At 38.8% G+C, this 25,868-nt stretch overlaps 1 long non-coding RNA gene across 2 annotated transcripts; it reads right to left on the bottom strand.

Moving 5' to 3' along the window:
* Window positions 1-15: 15 nt before the first annotated feature.
* LOC135969896 (uncharacterized) lies at window positions 16-25,868 on the bottom strand. Of its 2 annotated transcripts, none has more exons than XR_010585248.1 (3): window positions 25,717-25,868; window positions 7,482-7,563; window positions 16-126 (listed from the first exon to the last, which is right to left on the bottom strand). It is a non-coding gene; the product is annotated as an uncharacterized lncRNA (long non-coding RNA). The 2 variants fall into 2 exon arrangements; XR_012433154.1 differs by lacking the exon at window positions 25,717-25,868 and adding an exon at window positions 10,657-10,774.

Raw genomic sequence — 25,868 nt, 5'->3', positions numbered from 1 at the left:
ATTCCATAGACCAGGTAATTTATAAAGAAAATAAATTTATTTGGGTCACAATTCTGGAAACTGGATGTCCAAGATCGAGAAGATGCATCTCGTGAAGGTATTCTTGTGTCAAAACAGAAGGCATTACTTGGTGAGGAAGCATAGAAAAAGAGAAAGAGGAAAAGAGGAAAAATGGGTTATAACTTACCCACTCTCCATATAACAGCCTTAATCCATTCATGAGGGTGGTGCTCCTATAACCTAATCACCCCTTAAAGTTCTCACCTAGAAGCATTGTTGCACTGAGGATTATTAAGTTTCTTAGAAATGAATTTGGGAGGACACATTCAAACTATAGCAATGTTTTTTGTTTGTTTGTTTGTTTTTGAGATGGAGTCTTGCTCTGTCACCCAGGCCAGAATACAGTGGCAGGATCTCAGCTCACCGCAACCTCCACCTCCCACATTCAAGCAATTCTCCTGCCTCAGTCTCCCAAGTAACTGGGACGACAGGCATGCGCCACCACGCCTGGCTAATTTTTTTTTTATTTTTAGTAGAGACGGGGTTTCACCATACAGGTCAGGCTGGTCTTGAACTCCTGACCTCATGATCCACCCTCCTTGGCCTCCCAAAGTGTTGGGATTACAGGCATGAGCCACCACACTCGGCCACAATATATTTTTTAACACCTAGAAATTAATAACAATAAACAATGCCATATGAAAAAGATCATAAGATATGAATAAAGATTTAACAGAAGAGGAAATCCTTATGGTCAACTGACATAGGAAAAGATCATCTCTTGAGTAGTCAGGAACATTCAAATTAGCTAAGATTAATTAACTGGAACAAAAAACATTTTATATCCATGAGACTGAGCAAAGATTTTAAAAAGTAAAGCAGCCATATATGGCCAGGACTCTGGAAAGCTGTGCTTTCAGAGATTTTCAGGGGAACTGTTCATCACTACTGTCATTGCTATAGAAAGAAATATGGTGGCATCTGCTAAAACACACACTTTCCTCTGGACCCAGAAATCCCATTTTTTTTTCACATGGCTCCTATAGAAATTAATCACCAGTGGTTCATTTACAGATACTAGGATGTTGACAAAAGCACTGTTTGCAGTAATGAAAAGCTGGAAACAACCTGAAATCCGTTAATAGTGAAATGGTTAGAGAAAACTGCAAAATATACATTCTATTGAGTATTAAGCAGCTACTAAAAGGAATAAATTTGGTCTATATAAATTGGTCTGGAATGCCTATGACATATTACATAAGAAAAAAAATGTGTAGCCATTAGACTATTTTGTAAAAAAACACAACAAAAGGATTCTGCAAAACCCTTCTATAAGTCTTTGCATATCGGTATGTATATAGCCATTCAGACATAAGAAAATGATGTGAAAAGATAAACACCAGGTTGTTAATATTGTTTTTTCTTGGAGATGGAGTTTGGGGAGTTACCAAATGGAGAAGGTGAGGAATTTTTTTTTTTTTTTTAATGTGAGGGATTTTTAAAAACATGTATCTTTGCTTTATCTCATTGTAGCAATAAACACTCGTTACTTTCATGATTTGTGAAATGAAATATAATAAAAATGTTAGGCTGAGCGTGGTGGCTTATGCCTGTAACACTAGCACTTTGAGAGGTCAAGGTGGGAGGATTACTTAAGCTCAGGAGTTTGAGAGCAGCCTGAGCAATATAGTGAGACCCTGTCTCTACAGAAAAATACAAAAATTAGCTGGGCATGGTGGCATGTGCGTGTAATCCCAGCTACTTGGGAGGCTGAAGTGGGAGAATCACTTGAGCCTGGGAGATTGAGGCTGCAGTGAGCTGTGATTGCGCCACTGCACTCCAACCTGGGTGACAGAGCCAGATACAGTCTCAAAAATAAAAATAAAAATAAAAATGTTGTATTAGTTTCCTAGTGCTACTGTAATAAATCACCATAAACTTAGTGGCTTAAAGCAACACAAATTTAATTTTTTACAATAAAATGAGTAAGCACGTTAAATAAGTAGATTTTAGCTACTCTTGTATATAAAAAAAGTCACTATGTAAAACAATAGATATGTTAATTTGCTTCACTATAGTAACCATTTTACTATCTATATAACATCATGTAAGCCTCAAAATATACAGAACAATTTTTTTTTTTTTGAGACAGAGTTTCATCCATGTTGCCCAGGCTAGAGTGCAAAGGCACGATCTCGGCTCACTGCAAACTCTGCCTCCCAGGTTCAAGCAATTCTCCTGCCTCAGCCTCCCAAGTAGCTAGGATTACAGGCGCCCGCCACCACACCTGGCTAATTTTTGTATTTTTAGTAGAGATGGGGTTTCACCACGTTGGCCAGGATGGTCTCCAACTTCTGACCTCAAGTAATACGCCCTTCTCGGCCTCCCAAAGTGCTGGGATTACAGTAAGGAGTCACTGCACCCGGCAAATTTATTTTTAAAAAATGAATAGTCAGGATTGTGTTCCTTCTCAAGGCTCTGGGGAGAATCTGTTTCCTTGCCATTTCCAGCTTCTAGAAGCTGTCCATTCTTCAGCTCCTGATCCCACATCATTGGGACCTCTGCTTCCATCTTCTTGTCCTCTGCTCTGACTCTCACACTCCTGCCTGGCTCTTATAAGGACCCTTGTGATTAGATTACACTGGATCTGTCAGATAATACGGGATAATCTCCCATCTCAAAATCCTTAACTTAATCAGCTCTGCAAATACCCTAAGGTACGATACTCACAGGGATTAGTGCGTGCTTGTCTTTGGGGCGTCTAAAATTCGGCCCATCATAGTGTATTTTTTAAAGTAATTTATTTATTTTAAAGCTCCTCAGGAAACCTGATATTCGAAATGGCTTAGGAGCCCCTGTCCTAAGGCATTTCTCTGACTGTAGCTGTAGTTTTCCCTGATCAGAAATTGACAGATGGCAGCCATTTTTCTAGTGGATCCATTAAGGTAAGCCTAGGATTATACCATTCCTTTGTATTCTTATTAATGATGTCACATAGACATAGCCATTGTCATTGTTTGTCTCTGGAAGAGTTCGTGTCTTCCCTCTTCCTACATGACTCTAATTATCTTATCAGAGGTGTCCATCGCATTAAGACATGTCCCCTTAGAAAATCTTGTCATGACCCTTTATCATCAGGCCTAACTGTCACAGAACCTCTTATGGCACAGACAAAATAAAGTTTCAATTGATACTTATGGGGTTTTGGTTTCTCCATTAAGAGGCTCATCTTCTGTTGTGGGGTTGGGGGAGGGGAAGGGATAGCATTAGGAGATATACCTAACGTAAATGACGAGTTAATGGGTGCAGCACACCAACATGGCACATGTATACATATGTAACATGCACATTGTGCACATGTACCCTAGAACTTAAAGTATAAAAAAAAAAAAAAAAAGGCTCATCTTGCTGTCTCTCTAGAGTGACTGGGCCTGTTATTAGGCTTGACCTCATGAGAGAGACCTTATAGAGACCAGACTATATCTGTAGATGGCCCATCTCCAGACAGACAGGAGCTGTTAAAGAGAAATAAACTTCATATTTGGTGCACTATCGCTATATAAGAACTACTTTGATTCTCCTTCTGACTGATTAGTAATGCACCAGAGAAATGTTCCCACAAATAGGCAGTAGCACTCTTGTCTACTTAACTAAGTGCATGACTGCTTTGCGTGGAGAAATCTGAAGATAATATATTCTGGTAAAGTGGACTTAAGGTTTTAAGGAGAACAAATACAAGAAATACTGATTCTAGAATTAAATCAATTGCCTTATAATTCCATTCTCTTGTTTTTTTCATTATCCTTAGCAGGGTACAGATTCATAAACAACTATAAGAGTGCTAGCCTCCCAAGTGTCAGCCAAGAATATAAATGTCTCTTTTTTGGAAAGTACAAAATTTAAAATTGAGAAGGTGAAGTTTCCTTGGTTTGTAATTCAAAACATTTGAACTAAAAAAAAAAAAAATGTAAATCTCTACAAATTAAGAATACATATCATCAATTGTTGTGAAATCAACTTATTATGAGCACATATATCCAGAGACTTTAAACCTAACTTCATATTCATACCTCTGGGAAATATTTCTTTTTTTTTTTTCTTTTATTCGAGACAGAGTCTCACTCTGTTGCCCAGGCTGGAGTGCAGTGGTGTGATCTCAGCTCACTGCAACCTCTGCCTCCTGGGTTCAAGCAATTCTCCTGTCTCAGCCTCCTGAGTAGCTGGGATTACAGGCGGGCACCACCATGCCCAGCTAATTTTTGTATTTTTTAGTGGAGACCAGGTTTCACCATGTTGGCCAGGCTGGTCTTGAACTCCTGACCTCAGGTGATCCACCCTTCTTGGCCTCCCAAAATGCTGGGATTATAAGCGTGAGCCACTGCACCCAGCCAGAAATATTTCTCTATTGTATTTCTTAGGTTTTTACTGTTGCCAATTTAATAATCAATGAACACACAAATTAAAACAACAGTCAGACACATTAGCAAAAAAATTTAAATAAGACAATATCAAATAATGTCAAAGATGTGGGGAAACTGGAATTATTTTAAATGAATAGGAGGACTATAAATTTACAACCCATTGGAGACCAACTTTGCAACATCTAGTGAAGCAGAAGACATAGTAGGATCTACGACGCCCCTTCCCATTGTATGCACTAGGGACAACCTCACGTATGTGCACGAGAAACTGTATACAAAGTTATTCATTGCAACATAGCGAGTGATTGTGAAAAAAAAATTTATAGACAATCTAAACATCCGACACTTGAAAAACCAATAAATATATATATTAATACTATGCAATACTACTATGGAGTAGTTAAAATTAAGAAGTAAATCTGCCCTTTTGAAAATCTTAGCTTGACACAGTGGGGTGTGCCTGTAGCCCCAGCTTCTGGGGAGACTGAGGCAAAAGTATCTCTTGAACTCAGGAGTTCAAGGCAGTAGTACACCATGATCACACATGTGAATAGCAACTGTACTCCAGCCTGAGAAATATCGTGAGATCTCATCTCTAAAAAGAGAAAAAGTAAAAAAGGTGAATATACCTTGTGAACATACTATAGTGGGAAAATAAAAGCAAATTTCAGACTACTAAAGTAGGATATTATTGTGTTAAATTTATTTTGTTTTATTTTATTTTTTATTTTAATTTTTTGATTTTTAATTTTTTGGAGACAGAGTATCACTCTGTTGCCCAGGCTGGAGTGCAGTGGCTTGATCTCCACTCACTGCAGCCTCCACCTCCTGGGTTCAAGCAATTCTCCTGCCTCAGCCTCCCGAGTAGCTGGGATTACAAGCCTGCACCACCACGCCAAGGTAATTTTTGTATTTTTAGTAGAAACGGGGTTTCACCATGTTGGCCAGGCGGGTCTTGAACTCCTGACCTCAGGTGATCCACCAGCCTCAGCCTCCCAAAGTGCTGGGATTATAGGCATGAGCCACGACGCCCAGCCTAAATTTTTATTTTAAAACATAATTCTATGAATCCACACAATTGTACTAACATCATTAAAACATGATCAAGAGGGACAGATACGCACTTGAGCTCAGTGTTTTGTTATATTTGGGGATGGAGGGACAGGTAGAACAACAGAGAACAGTACAAAGTGACTTTCAACTGTATCTTTACTGTTGTTTCTTAGCATTTCTTCACATCTGTTATAGGCTTCCCTATATTTTACATGAAATTAATAAAGCATATATATATAAAAGAATTAATATATTAAAGAATAGAGTTTGCAAAGCATATACAAAGTGAATATACTGACATTACAGGAAATCAAATATACAACTAGTTTCTGTGTTCTTGGAGAAACAGATAGACCTCTTTGTTGATAGAAAGCTGTGCTGTCAAAAACAAGGTTAAGATGTGAATGACGTACCCATTTTGGTTGGCAAAGTGATACATCTGTCTTCAAAGAGCTGTCAAGATGGCAAGTTAGTGTAGCCCTCGGAGATGGAAAAATACCCAAGCAAACTAAACTTTTAATATGTTTTGCTTTCATCACAAAAAATCAAAACGTTATGGACAACATTTTTTCCTATTTCTAGAACTAACAAAAAGTAAATGCTGACCTTGATTTTGATAGGTAAATATTAAAATTCACATAAGGCTATATCTGTGTTACTTAGGCCCATGTTCTTTATATACTGTGTTTCTCTTTTCATTAAGCGTTTATGAAAATGGAAAAAAAGTTAGTCAGTCCATCTCTTGACCAATAAACATTAGTTGAGCTCTGTGAGGCAGGCCCTGGAAAGGCCCCTAGGCTACTAAAATCAATAATGCATCATACTGTTAAAAGCTCAGGGAAAGTTCCTTTTTTGGGACTGGGTTCCCAAGTAAATATGATTTTGTAACTAGACTTTTTCTCTCTAGTCTCCACATTGGTTCTCCATGTTGGCAGAAGCCAGTAAGTGATATATTATAAACCATACAGTGCATGCTTTTAATAGTTCTACAACTTGATTTATGTTTAAAAGCACAAATGGCCTATTTGAATCTTAACAGTGTATTGGCTTTTAGAAATATGATACGAAAAGATTGGAGTTACTCACCTATAAGCAGTCTAGCCTGATTCCCTGCCCCCAGAATGAAACACATCAGACATGGGGTGCAGAGATGGCAACAAAGGAGGAAGGACTGAAAACAGAACAACTTTTGAGCTTACAGGCATTTACATGCTTCCTCCTCTCTATTCCGTGGCACATCACCATTGTAACACTTACCTGTTTGTGCCTCTTCCCTGCTGGAATGTGAACACAGGGTTTTGGCTAATTTGTCTGTATGTCCCCAAATACCAGCCCAGAGACTGAAGCAGGGTAAGCAGGTAATAGGTTTAGTTTAATTCAACTGATAGTCATTGGGTTGGGTTGAACTTAGTTGAATTGTTAAGAGTGATTGTTATGTGAATAAAGACTAAAACATATTTGACATATGTGTAAAACTAGGCTGCTCCATGTTAATAGAGAATTTCTCATGAAAAACGGGCAGGTATCCTTTTTTTTTCTTTTTCTTTTGGCAGTATCTCTATCACCCAGGCTGGAGTGCAGACGCACAATCACAGCTCACTGCAGCCTCAAATTCCTGGGCTCAAGTAATCCTCCTGCCTCAGTCTTACAAGTAGCTAAAACTACAGGCACATGCCACCCCTACAGGCTCTTTTTTTTTTCTTTTTCTTTCTTTTTTTTTTTTTTTGGTAGAGATGGGCTCTCACTATGTGGCCTAGCCTAGGTATACAAATCGAGAGAGGTAAAACGAAATCTGTGTTTCACCAAATACAGTTATAAAAACGCAATTCAAGATAAAGCCATTTTCAATTCAACTTCTATGTTTGAGGATCAGGGTGGGCTTTGGCATCCTACCACTTACCTCTCCTCCCCAGATTCTACATCTGAGGGCCCCGAGCACATAAGAAACAATACATAGATGGGGGAAAATGCTGTTTTAAAATTAGTATTCAACGAAAGCTTGCTTACCTTCAATGTAGAGCTCTGGAAAAAACTGTAGCAGATCATGGGTTTTAAAGTGGAAGTTCTAAGGATTGCTTTGTGTCTTCCCCTGAAAGAAAGGTGACCAAATCGAAGAGTAATTCAGCCTGACCAGATGCAGAGAAGAACGACGAGAAATTACACATGGATATTCAACACTGTTTATAAAATGAGCCTGCCCACTAAGGAAAACAGGCCCAGAGAAGATCAGTAGCTCTTTCTCCCTTAAGGAGTCGTTAATAAGGTGGGATGAACAATAAAGGGAGATGCTCCCTCCTCAACAGTGTTGACTGCAGTCTGCATAATAATATATACTAGGTGTTTTAGTGGGTATACAAAAGTCTAAGTGGTCCCTGTGCTTACAAAGCCTACAGCATCACTAGCTCGCAAGTTAACCATGCACATATATGTTAGAAAGTCATGTGTGTATATTGGGAATGGAGCTGAATTGTCCATTTCACTACTCTCTCTTCTATATACCCAAGTGAACAATGAGCCATTTTCAACCTTAATTGGAACACTCTAATGAGATCAAAAATTAATCCCATATGACCAGCTCTCAGCCCAGATGTGGCACACTCTTAGGTATCTGTTTACTATTCCCTAATATCTATTCTCTCTTTCCAAAGTTTTTGCTTGACAAGTAGTCACCCAGCTAAAGCCTACACTTCCTACACTCCCTTGCGTCTATGTGTGGCCACGTGATCAATTTGATGTGAATGACCAAGGGAATGTGACCAGAAGTGATGTGTGTTCTATCCACATAATACCCGTAAAGTCTGGATGTATACTCCTCCTGTCCTTGTTCCTCTTCCCACCACTGGGTGATGGTGAGTGTTACAGCAGCCAGTTTGGACCCAGAGATAGAAGTCATGTGTTGAGGATGGCAAAACCGCCTTACGAGGCTTGGAGTGCCCACCTCTAAACTTCACAGAGACAAAAAAAAATCCTGTCTTGTTTCAAGTGCTGTATTTTTAGCTTATTTTGTCACTACATCTTAAATATTTTAAATAGCACTAAAGTAGAGAAGAATTCCAATGAGCCAGATTGGTTGTAGGAAGATTAATGGAAATGATGGGATGATATCTGGGGACTTGATATGAGAAATATTTGGAAAGACATTGTGGAGAGTGATCGGACCTCAGCAAGAGGAGTAACAAGAGGGAGAACAGGGAGCCAGAAGTGAACTTTGATTGTCTGCAGAATGTAAAGCTTGTAACTTGTCTTTAAAAAGAATATTTTATTCATATTTTAAGCAAGGGACATCTGAATCCTAGATAGAAGCTCTGAGCTATTTTTAAATTCCCCAGAGACTTCATTAATCTTTTTCTAGATGTCAGTGCTTTGGGAAAACATGAAATGAAATCTGGAAATGTTCTTCAATTTTTGTCTTTTTGATTATTACATCATTTTAAAATGCATTAAGTATTGTGTTATGTGCCTCTCATTATGCTCAGAAATTTACAGATATAATTTCATTGAACACCTACAGCTCTATAGAGAGATATTATTATTAATTTCCCATTTTACAGATGAGGACATTGAAACTTGAAAAGTTGGGGCAAACAACATTGTTTGCCCCTCACAGCCACATTCATCCTTGCTAATAAAAACCTAATTTATCTCAGAAATGGGACAGCAGCGCACCCAGACTGAGGGGGGAATCATGGGCCTAAGTGAATCCTAACTATGCCATTCCCATTTCCAGTGGTTATCAGAAAGGTAGTACTATTACTCCAATGATTTGTTTCCACCCAAGAACATTTCTGACACAAAATATGGGAGGCTTTTCCTCATCACAACAACCAGTTATCAATTCTCCAGATACCAGCTGGGTGTTCAACAATTTATTTCAATTTTAACACTAAATACCTGGAGTTAGTGCAAATGGAAATGCTGAAGAACTCAGTGCCCCAAGACTGCCCCACTTCAGATGCCAATCACTGGTAACGGGTCTCCATGTTCCCTACTTCAGTCCGACTTAGATACAAATTGGGCATTCTCAGGACCACCTCCTCAGGTTTATAATTTACTATAATGGCTCACAGAGCTCAGGGAAACACTTTACTTACTATTACCAGTTCATTATAAAAGACACAATGAACAGCCAGATGAGGAGGTTTTAGTGCAGTCTGGAAAGGTCCCAAGCGCAGGAGCTTTTTTGCCCTGTGAAGTTGGAGTGAGCCACCCTCCCAGCACGTGGATGCATTCGCCAACTCGGAAACTCTCCAAACCCCTTTGTTTAGGATTTTCATGAAGGTTCCATTAAATAGGCATGATTGATTAAATCATTGGCCATTAGTGATTGGCTTAATCCCCAGCCTCCTCCCCTCTCCAGAGGTTAATCACATGGTTGTTTCCTCTAGCAACCAGTCCCCAGCCCAAAGTGACCTAGGGGCTTCCAGCTCCCAGTCACCTCTAGAACATGAACTCGGGTATGGTTGAAATGGTTGAAAGGGGCTTACTATGAGTAACAGAAACAGTCCTCTCACCCTGATCACTAGGGAAATTCCAAGAGTTTTAGGAGCTCTATGCCAGGAACTGGGGACAAAGACCAAATACATATTTCTTATTATATCACAATATCACAGGTTGGTATGTGACTTAAAAGTGGAAGATTTCAGGAAGATTTTCCTTCTTGAAAGAAAAGAACAATCCTCAGGAAATCCCACTACCCCTTTCCTGTTTTGGGGCCTTGAAGTGTGAAGCTGAGACATTAGGATCACAGCAGTACACTTGGAGCCCTGAGAAAAAGGCCTCAAGAATGTAGGGAGGCTGCCTGAGCCCCTTGCCACCACTGAGCCCACTTAACCTGGGGGCTTCCTGTTGCATGAGGAAGATAAACTCTTTTGTTGCTTTGGGTTGGTTAGTTTATTATTTCAGCTGTTTTGGGTTGGTTAGTCTTTCCTTTGCAGCCAAACACATCCCAACTGATGAAAGAAATTAGAGACTTGCCCAAGATCTTGAGGCTAGTGCTGTGGTTTGAATGTTTGAGTCCCTCCAATATTCAAGTTGAAACTTAATCCCCAATGCAATTGCTTTAAAAGGTGAGGACTTTGGAAACTGATTAGGTCATGAGGGCTGCAGTCGCATGAATGGGATTAGTGTCCTTGTAAAAGGGCTTGAGGAAGTCTGTCAGTCCCTTTCAGCCCTTCTGCCCTACCGCCATGTGAGGACACAATGGGCCATTTTGTAGCCGAAAGCAGGCCCTCTTCAGACATGGAATCTTCTGGCAGAAGAATTGCTTGAACCTGGGAGGTGGAGGTTGCAGTGAGCCAAGATCACACTGTACTCCAGCCTGGGCGACAGAGCAAGACTCCACCTCAAAAAAAAAAAAAAAAAAAAAAACAATTAGTCCACATAATGCTCATTTTGTTTATGCAAGGACAGGTAGGAAGTCTACCTCTTTCCAATAGCCTAATGCCTTGTCTCTGTCCTGAACTAGGACTAGAATTTCTCTACAAAGTAAACTGAGAAAATCCTCACGGTTTTTAGAGCCTTTGCTGGAGATGATCACTGTGCCCAGAATGCTCTCTGATCCATGGTTGGCTGACTGTTTCTCCATATTCAGATCGCTGCTTAAATTCACCTCCTGAGATAAGCCTTCACTGATATCACCCAATCACAGCAACTCTAAACACACTCACTAACATTCCCTGATTTAACAATCTTCATATTACTTAATACCTTCTGATATTTTTCTTTCATTAGACTTATTCATTTATGTGCTTTGCCTTTCATACCCAGTTATAATATACAGTCATGTGCTTCATAATGACATTTTAGTCAATGACGGACCACATATCTGATGGTGGTCCAATATGATTATGATGGAGCTGAAAAATTTCTATAGCCTAGTGACATCATAGCTGTCCTAATGTCACAGCACAATGCATTACTCACATGTTTGTGGTGATGCTGGTATAAACAAACCTATTATGTTGCCAATCACATGAAAGTCTAACACATACAATTATGTACAGTACATAATACCTGATAATGATAGTAAATGACTATATTACTGGTTTATATATTTACTATACTATAGTTTTAATCATTATTTTAGCGTGTACTTCTACTTATAAAAAAAAGTTTACTGTAAAACAGCATGCCATGTTACAAGGCCAGCAGCCTCATACATCTCATGTTTACCAAGTCTCTTGATGGTATAATTTTCTCTCTGTACTTCATTTAATCTCATGTTGTTTTACTTATCCTAGCTTCTAAGTGTTCACAATCCACTGCTAATATTGCTGGTAAGAAACCACATTGAGTGGCTGGCCTGGACACAAAATTAAAAGTGATTTTAATGGGTAAATTGCATGTTGGTGGGTTATGGTATGTCACCTGGTAGTGAGCATAGTACCCAATAGTAAGCTTTTCAACCCTTGACCCTCTCCCACTCTCCTTCCTTGTAGTTCTTAATGTCTATTTTTCTCATCTTTGTGTCCTTATGTACTCAACGTTTAGCTCCCACTTATAAGTGAGAACATGCAGTATTTGGTTTTCTGTCCTTGAGTTAATTCGTTTAGGACAAGGATAATGCATCCATGTTGCTGCAAAAGACACAATTTTATTCTGTTTTTCTGGCTGCATAATATTCCATGGCATATATGTACCATCTTTTCTTTGTTTAATCTACTGTTGATGGGCATCTCGGTTGATTCCATGTTTTCGCTATTGTGAATAGTATCGCTCCAATCTTAAACAACAAAAACAAAGATAAAAGCTGTCAAAGGATCTGCTTGCTTGGAGGCATCTGTTGAAGGAACTGTCTTGCTTGGAGGCAATGTTTTGGGCTCCAAATTGAAGGCAATGAGACCAACAAAAATTTAAGAAAGGCTGTATCAGATATGAAGAAACTTCTAATGACCTGGATTGGAGACCTAACACAGAAGCATAACCTTCTCAGCACCATGAAAATTATGGCCAAAGCAAAAAGTTTGTGATGCTGAAAGAAAAGGCTGGACCCAACCACAATGTTGAATTTGCTGCCAGCTCTGGGTGGTTTAAACAATTCAAGAATCATTATTCATTGCATCATGTGAAAATGAGTGGTGAGTCTGCGAGTGCTGATGTGAAGGCAGCTGAAGAATTTTTGGAAATTCTGGATGTGCTGATTGTGGAGGAAAATTCCTTGCCAGAGTAAATCAATATGGATGAAACCTTCCTATTCTGCAAATGGATTCCTGAGAGGAATTTCATCCATAAGAAAGCCAAGTTAATGCCAATTTTCAAGTCTTTGAAGGACAGGATAACAGTTTTGCTTGGAGGCAATGTTGCAGGTTTCAAATTGAAATCCTTTGTGATATGACACAGTGAGAACTCTGGGGCCTTCAAACATATCAATAAGTGCACACTTCCAGTGCACTGCAGGAGCAATAAGAAGTCATGGATGATCCAGCTCCTCTTCCAAGATGTCCCCCTAAATGGCTATGACAGCCAAATGGAGAACTCTTTGGGGAATAACATATCTTTCAGGACATTGTTTATTATTGATAATCCTCCTGCACATCCTTCTTCCATTGGCAATCTTCATTCCAGTATTAAAGTGGTGTTTCTGCCTAAAAACACCACCTCTTTGATCCAATGAATGCATCAAGAAGTTATAGCTGCTATTAAGGCCTACTCCTTGAGTTGGATCTTTGCCCAGCCTATGGCTGAAACTGAGGAAGACACTGAGAAGACACTGATGCAATTCTGGAAGGATTACAGCATCTATAGCTACGTCAAGAGCCTTGCTTGGAATAGGGGTAATGTCACCAATTAGCGTATAAATGGCATCTGGAAGGAGACACTCAAGATTCATCAGTGGCTTCAAAGGATTTGCCAAAGATGAGGATATTGCAAAATCAGTGAGGCTGTGGTTGGAGATGGGTGTGGATGAGGATGACATTAGGGCGTTGCTGCAGGTGGCTTCTGAGGAATTAGCTAATGAGGAGTTGTTGGAACTGGAACAGAAACCCATAGCTGAAGAAGAGGCAAGAAACAAGGAAACTGCAAGAGAAGAAAAAAGAAGAAACCCCAAGAAGATTCACAGTGAAGGATTTAGCAGAAGCTTTTGCAGGCCTCACCAAGCTTCTTAACAGCTTCTTAAAAAGTTTAAAAACACGGACCCCAACTCCAAAGTGTTTTCATTAATAGAGGAATGCTCAAGGTGCATTATCTGCTTGCAAGTAAATCTATAATGAAAAAATGCAACAAACCAAGCAAATCATCATGGCGATTTTTCTGAAAAGAGAGAAACGTCCTCAAGAAGAGCCTCACGTGGGTCCTTCATGAGGTAGTCCAGAAGAAGGCACTGTTATCTTAAGATATGACAGCTTCATGCCTGTTATTGCCCCTGAAGACCTTCCAGTGGGACAATGTGAAGGTGGAAGACAGTGATATTGATGATCCTGACCTTGTGTAGGCCTAGACTAATGTGTTCCATCTTGTTTTTAGCAAAAAAGTTTAGAAAGTAAAAGAAATACATTTTAAAAATAGAAAAAAGCATATAGAACAAGGACACAAAGAAAGAAAATATTTTTGCACAGCTGTACAATGTGCTTGTGTTCTCATCTAAGTGTTATTACAAAAGAATAAAAAAATTTAAAAAATTTAAAAGCTTATAAAGTTAAAATGTTATAGTAAGCTAAAGGTAATTTCCTGTGAAAGGGAGAAAAATATTTTATACATTTAGGGTAGCCTAAATGTATAGTGTTCATAAAGTGCACAGTCCTTCACCTTTACTCACTACTCACTCACTGACTTACCCTGAGCAACTCATGGTCTTGCAAGCTTCGTTCATGCTAAGTGCCCTATTATATAGGTGTACCATTTTTATCTTTTATATCACGTTTTGACTGTATCTTTTCTATGTTTAGATACATAAATGTTTACCATTGTGTTACAATGCCTACAATATTCTGTTCAGTAACATACTGTACAGGTTTGTAACCTAGGAGCAATAGGCTGTGCCATATAGCGTAAGTGTGTGGTAGACCATACCCTCCAGGCTTGTGTAACTACACTCTATGATGTTCACACACTGATGAAATCACCTAACAACTGACACATTTCTCAGACCATATCCCCGTTGTTAAGCAACATATGACTGCAAATCCAAGAGAGCAAAGGGGAAGTTTGTATGTTTAGTTTGCTACTATATCTGCACTTCCTGGAAAAATGCTCAGAGCACCATGCATACTCTGGAAATCTTTTTCAAATAATATATGAAGAAAAGCCAGAATTTTGTCCAAATATCTAAGGTAGTCAGGAATTGCTTCTTCTTTTCAGTTTTAGAATCTCTATAGGCATAAGATATCTGAAACCCTGAGGGTTTATTTTGATAATCCATGAAAATCTGAGGTGGCACATGATGTCTTTTCTTTCATCCTACATTCACTCTGGTACTAGAATTCTCAACGTTACAAAATTCAACTCTCTTCAAGCATCTGGATCACAGCCTGAATTTGAGTCCCTCACTTTATCTTTGCCCACCTAGCATCTACTGTTCCCAAAAAGAAATGGCTTGATTGGCTCAATCAACTATGAAGCAGAGTTCCCATACTAAGGTCCATGCTCTCCAGCCAAAGTCTACCAGGAACAAACCTAGAGCTGGGCAAGCTGAGTTACTTGTTCTTGCAAAGGGAGAATGCATGCCCATAAGGAACTGTGGAGCATCTGAGAGAGTGTTAGAAAGGACGTTTGTGGGATTTGAATGGGTGTTAGGGAATTTGAGGGAGGGCTCAAGGAAGCAGGGCTTTGCTCTGGATTGGATGCTCTCAGGAAGTGGAGGGTAACTCTATGATTGAGTATCTTAAATCATACGTAGAATAAGGGAAGACTAGAAATTAGGCCAAGTCTGTAATTGACAAAGAAGCACCCTTCACTCATATTAGCTGGGAGAGGGGAAGTTTGGTATTTTATGGTTTACACAGTGAACCAGTAATGATGAACACAGTGTTTTCATCTGTGCTTAGATAAGGTTATAAAGTTTGTTTTTTGTTTTGTTACTTGTTTGGTGTCACTTCTTCTCACTCAAAGAGTGACCCTATCTGATGTTAGAATTCCAAGAGACCTGAGAACAACACGCCTATCTGCGAATGCCAGGTCACAGAGACATAGCTGTGAGGGTCAAGCCGGTTCCCCATGTCAGAGACTGCTTTTCTTTTTCTCACCAGCTGCCTCAGAGATGATTGCCACCCCCACGCCCTTTCCAGCCCACATGTGGTTATGTTTAACTTCTGTCTGATCATAGATCCAGCATGTAGCAAGGCTTCATGCATGCAGCAAGCTCCCACTCCATGAACGCTGCAAAAACCACCATATCTTATCCCAGAAGTGTCTCAGCCTCCTTCCTCTCAGTGTAGCTATAGGTGTGGTAGGTCCCTGAGGCTTCCCAGGCATCTAGTATAGAGGTCCTGAAACTAGTAGAGAGAAGGCTGCAATGATCTGGGACAAGATGGTAAGGGACTGGACACTGTGGACATGGAGAAGCTGGAGTCAAGAGATATTTGAGAGGTAGAATTCATAAGATTATCAGGGAGAGACCCTGAGGATTCTGACATTGCTATCTTAGGAGGCTGGGTATTAGTAGTTATTAACCAAGGTGTAGCTTATAAGTTCACAACAGATTTTACGGGGAAGTGATCATTTCTGTTTGGGCCATATTCCATTTAAGGTGTTCAATGCAGAAATGACCTATAGGCAGTAGTGTATAGGGGAGGGTTTGGCACTGGGACTCATCAACATGATGAAGGTGGGAGGGTCGCTTAGAACAAGGGAAAACACGTAGAATGAGAAAAGAAGCAGCTGCAGAACAAACTCAACTAAGCAACTAGAAAAAAAAAGAAAAACAAATATGGGGAAATTATCTAAAATGAAAAGAGACTAATAAGTGTATGTTTTTAAAAGTGTCAAAGGCATTAGGGAAGTCAAAAACTGGGAAAACCAATAAGTAGTGGCCATTTCCATGCATTCATTTATCCAACAGATATTTATTTGGCACCAACTGTGTAGCAGGGGCTGTTCAGGCCCTAGAAATAACATAGTGTGTTGGGGAGGAGGGGAGGGAAGGAGAGAGAATACAAACAGACATCCCTGCCCTCATAGATCTTACATAATAATGTGACTTATTTATTATAAGTACATTATGTAAGAGATTGGAAGATAACAACTATTTTGAAGACAAGACAAATAAGGAGATGGTCTGAGGTGGGGTTATGGGAGAAAGCTGAATTTTAGACAGGGTGCTCCCTCAACTGTGAAGTACCATTTAAACACACATGTGAAGTAGGTGAATTGAATGATGTGGCTATCGGGGGAAGGTCAACCCAGATAGCAAGGAAATTCTCAGTGCTGTCAATAGCTAGACCAAGAGAAGATTAGCCTTGCCTGGGGCCTTGCACATAGTAAATGGTCAATATATATTCAATGAGTTAACTAATGTAATAAGTATTCATGGAAGTAAGTATACAAATAATTGATTAGTTTGAGAAGCGCAATCAATATATAGACACAACAGTAGGTTGACCTGGAAAAATTAAAAGTATTTAGGAATATCTTATTGATAAAATACACATTTACGTGTTGTTACTTAACAATGTGAACGGCCTCCTTTTGTTTCCTGTTTTTCTGAGAGTGGTCATTAGACAGAAAAAGTATGCAATAGACATTTGCAAGACTGGAATTTGGGCTTTTGTGGGGGAGGCGTGGTATTTCATTGTCCTTTTGCTTCTGCCCACTGCTTTATCATTAAAGAACCCTCATCTAAACATTACAGTCTTATTCTGATTGACAAACAGCAGTAGGCAATGATTTCTTACGGCTGAGGTATCTAATATAAAACACATCTGTATACACATGCACATGCACAATTTATATCAAGGCCCTGATAAAAGTTAAACTGTGTCTTGATTTTTGATAACTGAAATATCTGCTTTTCTGCCAGCGCCACGGAGAGCTCATGAATGATGGAAGTGCTTTGACTTTTAGAGAGGTGCCATTTCTTTGCACTGCTACTTCTTTGGGGAACAAATATGAAAAATAAAACGTGTCACTTTACATGATACAGAGTCTTTTTATTGTCACCTTCATGGCTTTAAAAGCGAATGGACAAATCATAAAAAGACATATTGTAGATGCAAGTTCTGCTTTAGATTTAGATATTCTAATGGAGTATATAATTCAGTGAGTCTTTTCTGTGTCTCTTATTTCTCCCATTCCTTATCTATGGGCAGAGCGACCTGGTAATAAAATACCAGACTGTGAATAAGGTGATTTACTTTTGGCTGGCAGTGTCTCTCAGCTTATACCTCTTGGAGATGATGATTTTCCTATCAACTTACTCCACAGGAGTGTTGTTAAAATCCATCAGATTGAGCCCTAGGGATTTAATAGAAGTGGGTGTATACACATATGGCTGTAATGACAATTTGCCGAATTTTCAGAGATCACAACCACAAGGATCAATTATAAACAGTTTGCAGACTTAGAAACCAATACTTTAAAACCTAATGGAACCACAATAAGACGACTTCACACTCCCTAGGATAGGAATAATAAAAAAGACAAACAATAACAAGTGTAGGTGAGGATGTAAAGAAATTGGAATCTTCATACATTGCTGTTGAGAATGTAAAATGAGGCAGTCACTATGAAAACAGTATGGCAGTTTCTCAAAAAGTTAAACATAGAGTTATCATATGACCCAGCAATTCCACTCCTACGTATATACCCAAGAGAATTGAGAACATATGTCTACACAAAACTTGTACATAATAAATGTTCATGGCAGAATTATTCATAATAGCCAAAAAGTAGAAACAACCCAAATGTCTATCAACTGATGAACATATAAATGTAATGTAGTATATCCATACAATGGAATAATAGCCACCAAAAAGAATGAATTAATTATATATTATACAACATTGATGAAATGTCTAGAATAGGTAAATCCATAGAAAGAAAAAAATTGATTAATGGTTGCCTAGGACTGGGAAGTTTGTGGGTAAATAGGGTGTGACTGCTAATTGGTATGAGATGTTCATTTTAGAAGTGATAAAAATGTTCTGGCATTAGATAGTGGTGATGGTTGCACAAATATACTTTAAAAATCATCAGATTGTATACTTTAAAAGTATGAATTTTATGGAATGTAAGTTACATCTCAAAGTTGTTATTTTAAAATTTTTAAATCAAAGACTTAAAATTTGATTGAATACATATGACATAAAAGAATTATTGTTAATTCTTGGTATGATAATAATATTGTGGTTATGTTTTTTAAACATGTCTTATGGAGATAATCACTCAATAATTATAAATTTTTAATTAATGGCAAGTTATATTGCTAAGGGGGTACCCTATTGCTGGATTCCAATCACATGGACATGGTGGCCATGGACTCTAAATCCCAGATTCATGCTTTGATCTTGAGAAAATTTCTTTGATACTACAAAACTCAGTGTTCCCTTCCAGAAAGCAGAAATTGTTATAAGGATTGAAAACTCTTAGGGCAGTTATGAAAGCCAGTAGCTAATCAACAAATGGTCGTTGTTGGGGGTGGGAGGTGAAGGTAGTTCTTAACTTTATTACATTGATTCCAAGACACATTTTTTTTCTTTCATTTTAACAACTCTGAAGCTAAGGTGCATCTAATAATCAGTGGCATTTTGTAGTTTAATTAAAATGATCTTGCTTTTTAAAAATATATAGATTTAGAGGACACAAGTGCAGATTTCTTGCATGCATACATTGCATAGTGGTAGAAATTTTGCTTTCTTAATGGTACATAAAATAAAGGAGTATCTTATATTAAATGAAGATGAGAATAGTTGTTTCACTCTTATGTTCCAAGCCATGGTTTAGGCACTAAGAATATAGCAGCAAACTGTAAAGACTAAGTACTTGCCCGTGGAGAGTTGACACTTTAGTGGAGTGAGAAGAGAGGGGACATAAATTAATAAATACTGTGTTAAGTAGCTATATGTGTTATAAAAATTAAAAAGTAGAAGATCTGCATGCAAAATGATGAAATTAGACCCTTGTCTGACACCATACACAAAAATAAACTCAAAAGCTGGATGTGGTGGAACACATCTATAGCTCCAGCTACTCAAGAGGCTGAAGCAGGAGGATTGCTTAAACCAAGGAGTTTGGGGCTATAGTGCACTATGATTGCACTAGTGAATAGGCACTGCACTCCAGCCTGCACAATATAGCAAGACTTTGTGTCTAAAGAGAAAGAACGAACTGAAAATGGATTAAATAACTAAACGTAAGATCTGAAATTATAATACTCCCAAAAGAGAACGTAGAAGAAAAGTTCCTTTACATTGGCCTTGGCAATAGTTTTTTGGCTATTACACCAAAAGCTCAGGTTACAAAAGCAAAAGTAAATAAATGAGATTTCATCGAACTAAATTTTCTGCACAGCAAAGGAAACAATCAACAAAATGAAACAGCAATCTATGGACTGAAAAAAGTGTTTGCAAACCATACATTTGATAAAGGGATAGTATCCAAAATTCATGCAACTTAATAGTAGACAAACAAATAACTTGATTTAAAAATGGGCAAAGGACACAAATAGACATTTCTCCTCAGAAAACATAAAATTGGTCAACAGGTGTATGAAAAGGTGGTCAACATCATCAATTATCAGGGAAATGCAAACCAAAGCTACTGTGAGTCATCACCTCACATTCGTTGACGTGGCTATTGCCAGTCAAGAGATAACAAATGTTGGAGAAGGTGTGAAGGAAAGGAAACCCTTGTACATGGTCACTAGAAATATAGATTAGTGCGACCTTTATAGAAAACGGTATGGAGGTTCCTAAAGAAATTAAAACTGTAACTAACTACCATACGACCCAGCAATTCCTCTTCTGAGTACATAACCAAAGGAAGTGAAATCACCACCTCCTAAAGACATCTGCACTCCTATATTCACGGCAGCATTATTCCTAATAGCCCAGAACTGGACACAAGCTGACTCCATCAACGAATGTATAAATTGTTATATATATGTATACATATATAGTGAAATATTACTCAGCCTTAAAAAAGAAGATCATGCCATTTGCCAGACATTAATAAACCTGGAGAATGTTATGCTAGGTGAAATAATCCAGACACAGAGAGAAAAATGTTGAAGGCTGTCACTTTTATGTGGAATCTAAAAAAAAAAAAAATTCAAATATACAGATATACAGAGATAGAGAATAAAACAGTGGCTGCTAGGGGCAGGGGAGGAGTGGGATAGAAATGAGGAGATCTAGGTTAGAGGATAAAAAGTAGCAGACATGGGGCGTGGTAGCTCACGCCTGTAATTCCAGCACTTTGGGAGGCTGAGGCTGGCAGCTCACTTGAGGTCAGGAGTTCGAGACCAGCCTAGCCAACATGGTGAAACCTCATCTCTACTAAAAATACAAACATTAGCCAGGCATGGTGGCATGCACCTATAACCCCAGCTACTCAGGAGGCTGAGGCAGGAGAATCGCTTTAACCCGGGAGATGGGAGTTGCAGTAAGCCAAGATCGTGCCATCGCACTCCAGCCTGGGCTACAGAGCCAGACTCCATCTCAGGGGGAAAAAAAAAAGGTAGCAGATATATAGGATGAACAAGTCCGGAAACCTAATGTATAACATGAGGATTATAGTTTTAAAAAATTGTACTGTTCTAGGGATTTCTGCTAAATGAGTAGATTTTAGCTGTTCTTGTCACAATGAAAGGGTAACTATGTGAGATGATGGATATGTTAATTTGCTTCAGTAGAGTAACCAATTTACTATTTATGTATCCAACAACCTCATGTTTTATACCCTAAATAAATGCAATAAAATTGATTTTAAAAAATAAAAAATGAAATAAAGGGATTAGAGTGTAATTGGCTATTCTTTTATATAGGGTATTCAGAGAAGTGTTCTCTGATTAGGTAATATTTGAGCAAAACCTGGAAGATAATTAAATAATCGTTACTAAAATACTTTGTAAAACTTTGTGAAAAGGCAAAGAAGCATTTTCTCTCATTATGCTGTAAAACCATCGTATTCTTGATTAGCCCCTAGAAAAAAAATAATTGGCTCAGTCTCTGTCATTATGAAGTTTCATGGGCTTGTCTAAGAGACAGACACGGAAACATTAATTGCCATGCAATATAATAGCTACTAATATAGAAAACTCTAATACCTCTCTGGAAACATAGGAGGCAGACCATGATAGAAGCCTTCACAGAAATATAATTTGAGCTGCAGACTTTAAAATATTTTAATTAATAATATTTTTAGAGAAAAAGTGTATATACAGAAAAGCACACACACACACACAAATCACCCCATTGCGTATTTTTTGTTTTGACATATAAAATGAGAAATAAAAGTCTCTCTCTTATTACCACCAGAGTTGGCAAATTTTTTCAGTAAAGGGTGAGATAGCAAATATTTTAGGCTTTGCAGACCGGACAGTGTCTGTAACAACTATTCAACTCTGCCAATAAAGTGCAAAAGTGCCATAGACAATACGTAAACAAATGAGCTCATTGTGGTCCAGCAAATTTATAATGACAAAAACAAGGCAGGGCCGGGCATAGTGGCTCATGCCTGTAATCCCAGCACTTTGGGAGGTGGAGGAAGGCAGATCACGAGCTTAGGAGATGGAGACTATCCCGGCCAACATGGTGAAACCCCATCTCTACCAAAATACAAAAAATTAGCCAGGCGTGGTGGTGCATGCCTGTAGTCCCAGCTGCTTGGGAGGCTGAGGCAGGGGAATTGCTTGAACCCAGGAGGCGGAGGTTGCAGTGAGCCGAGACTGTACCACTATACTCCAGCCTGGGCAACACAGCAAGACTCCATCTCAAAAAAAAAAAAGAAAGAAAAAAAGAAAACAGGCAGGCAGCTACATTTGAACACAGTTTGTCAATCCCTGCCATACCTAGAAACTAGGTATAAGGAGTGCAGTGTATAACTCATTTGTTCTGTTTTAACTAAAACCTAAAGGATGAGTAAAAGAAGATAGTGGGTCACAGGAGGAACCATATAATCAAGACACATTGAAAGTCACATGTACTTACACTCATGAAAAAATTAAAAATAAAAAAATTCATGGAATATTCAGAGAATTGTATATAGTTAATATGGTTAGACCTGATTATTATTATTATTTTTTTTTTTTTTTTTTTGAGGCAGAGGTGGGAGGATAGCTTGAGCCCACGAGTTTGAGACCTGCCTGGGCAATACAGCGAGACCCCATTCTCCCCTGCCCAAAAAAAAAAAAAAAAAAAGATGGAGTCTCACTCTGTCATCCAGGCTAAAGTGCAGTGGCAGGATCTCAGCTCACTATAGCCTCCGCCTCTGCCTCCGCCTCCTGGGTTCCAGTGATTCTCCTGCCTCAGGCTCCCTGGTAGCTGGGATTACAGGTATGGACCACCACACCCGGCTAATTTTTGTATTTTTAGTGGAGATGGGGTTTCACCATGTTGGCCAGGCTGGTCGTGAACTCCTGACCTCAGGCGATCTGCCGGCCTCCGCTTCCCAAAGTGCTAGGATTACAGGCATGAGCCACCATGCCTGACCAGACCTGAAGTTTTATAAGCTAAATCCCACTATTCCTGTGTAGCAATAAATTAATGCCAGTCTTGTATCTTACTGGGGGAATGAGGAAGAAACGACGACTAGAGACATTTCAATTTCAACTTTTTCCTCCGTTGTGCCTTTTGAGTCTAAGCTACCTGTGAGTGAAAGAAGTGTTCATACGTCCAATTAGAGTCATTTTCTAGTGTTCAGATGTGAACAAAACAAGCGTTACAGATTTAACATCCTCATTTCCCCCTTGGCTTCAACTATATTTCTAAAGATCTCTGATCCTGACATGGGTTTTCAGCTCTGCCATATTTACTCCCAAATCTTAACACTCATTAGCTCATCTGAAATCTGTTTTATTGCTTTTTTTTTTCCACACTCAAGCGAGACGATCTGGAACCTTCTGAGTGATTCCTGTAGTCCTGCATATCTATGCCAACAGTTTATTCCCAGCAACCCTTACATTTCTCTTCCGCTACCAGTATGGCAAATTATGTAAACACAGTCAAGTAATGATGTGCATCACTTACCAAGAAGATCTCTCAATAGGAAAATAAATTCAAGTAGCTGAGCTTTTCAAGGATCTTTTAGAACTGTTCTGATGTCTTTGGGCAAATATGTATATTATCTCTTGAAATAGCTGTGCCTGAGAGGATGGTGGCAGTTCAGGCATCAGAGGCAGACATGGATTTGAGTTCTAGCTACCTATAACTATAGTAGTTTACTCTTCTGTGCCTCATCTGTAAAATGGAATATTTAATTACTTCACAAAGTTGTGGTATCAAAAAACAACTTAGTGAAAGTTCGGACTGGTATCCAGCAGGTCACAGGGGCATAATAAGTATTAAGCTCCTTCATCATCATTAATTAATATGTCCACCTATTCGCAAAGCTTAAATATAGCTGTTGTATCAAAATATGAAAAAAAAAATCTGGGCTGGTTGTGGTGGCTTATGCCTATAATCCCAGCACTTTGGGAGGCTGAGGAGTTCGAGACCAGCCTGGACAACATAGGGAGATCCACTCTCTCTATATATATACATTTAAAACTCTGTCTTCATCCATAGTGTAGAATGATTTGATGCTTAAAGTAACTAAAGTGTTTTGGGATTTAAAAAAATTAGAGTATCATTTAAATCATCTTGAAAAAGAAAGATAAGATGAAAGGGGGGCAGGTAGAGGAGAAATTAAAATAACATTCCTATCTCAGCTTCCTTTGATTCAGTATTTCATCATAAGCCTTAACATACTCGTAATTTTAGTAAAATATTATTTATTTCTAGCCCTACTGTCTCTTCTCTTGCTTTTTTCTCTTCCTTCATTCTGCCTTTAACTCATGTTACTTTGCTGTATTTTACATGCATCTGTAAGCTCCCTCAAACCCGTTTTGGAACACAGAGGGATATAAATAAAATAAAATAGTGTGTGCTGGACATGGCAACTTCAGAAGGAGAGCCCAAGAAATCATAATTCTTAACAGTGCCAAACCCATAGTTCCAGCCCATAATCTGTGGCCTGTTGGGCAACAAAACCAACATTTGCCTTTTCCTAAACTTCTCTAATTTTAAAAATTATAATAGCCACCATCTATTAAGTATTTAATATGTGCTCTGTGATGGCTGTTAGTCTAAGATCTCTGTTATCTCATTTAATTTCCCCAATAATTCTAGGAAGCAGGTAATAATTATTATTCCCAATGAACAACCAAGGAAATGGAGTGACAAAGAAACCGAGTCCGTTTCTCAAGGTCACGCACCTGCTGAATGGTGAGCTAGGGTCCCTCTGAAGGCAGCCTGACTCCAAATCTGTTTCTCTCTTAGCCACTATGTATTACAATTCATAGGGGAATTAAAAAGTCCTCATAAAGGTCTTAATTTTTTCTTTTTTTTACGAGACACTGTCTCGCTCTGTCACCCAGGATGGATTTCAGTGGCACAATCTTGGCTCACTACAACCTCCGCCTCCTGGGTTCAAGCAATTCTCCTGCCTCAGCCTCCTGAGTAGCTGGGATTACAGGCATGTGCTACCATGCTCCGCTACTTTTTGTATTTTTAGTAGGGACGGGGTTTTGCCATGTTGTTCAGGGTGATCTCAAACTCCTGGCCTCAAATGATCTACCCACCTCAGCCTCCCAAATTGCTGGGATTACAGGCCTGAGCTGCTGCACTCAGCTGGTCTTAGCAACACTTTTACAATTCTTCCTTTATTTGGTTTTAGCCTCATAGATACTGATAAATCATATAAAAGATCATTCTTTTACACTCTATTATAAGTTAATTTTCTGCACATAAAGTTGTTCTTTTTCTTTAAAAATAGTAAAAAATAAAGTTGTTATTCATCCTTTCTTCAATATATTCTTCAAAAATTTCAATACAGATTTTACGTGGCTAGGAAAGAGAAAGAATGAGTGAAAATAGCATGCTCTTTCAAACATTCAAATCAATTCAACAAAATATTCACAGAGACATCGCCATAGCAGACCAAATGACAGACCCCGGGGCTATGCAGAGTCGGGTTCTTTGGTTTCATGGTGCCTATGTCCGATGGGGGGTCCAGATATTAAACATGAAGTGATATCTTCATTCATTAGTGCTGCTATAACAAAAGATCACAACCTGGGTAATTTATAAAGAAAAGAAATGTATTTTCTCACAGTTCTGGAGGCTGGTAAGTCCAAGATCAAAGTACTGGCTGGTGACAGAGGGAACAGTCTCTTCTGCCTCCAAGATGGTACTTTGGTGCTGCAACCTCCAGAGGGGAGCAAAGCTGTATCATCACATGTCAGTTGGCAGAAGGACAAGCTAA

Source organism: Macaca fascicularis, chromosome 3, assembly GCF_037993035.2.
Source record: "Macaca fascicularis isolate 582-1 chromosome 3, T2T-MFA8v1.1".
In the NCBI taxonomy this organism is placed as follows: domain Eukaryota; kingdom Metazoa; phylum Chordata; class Mammalia; order Primates; family Cercopithecidae; genus Macaca; species Macaca fascicularis.
This window is presented reverse-complemented; position numbering and strand designations above follow the sequence as displayed.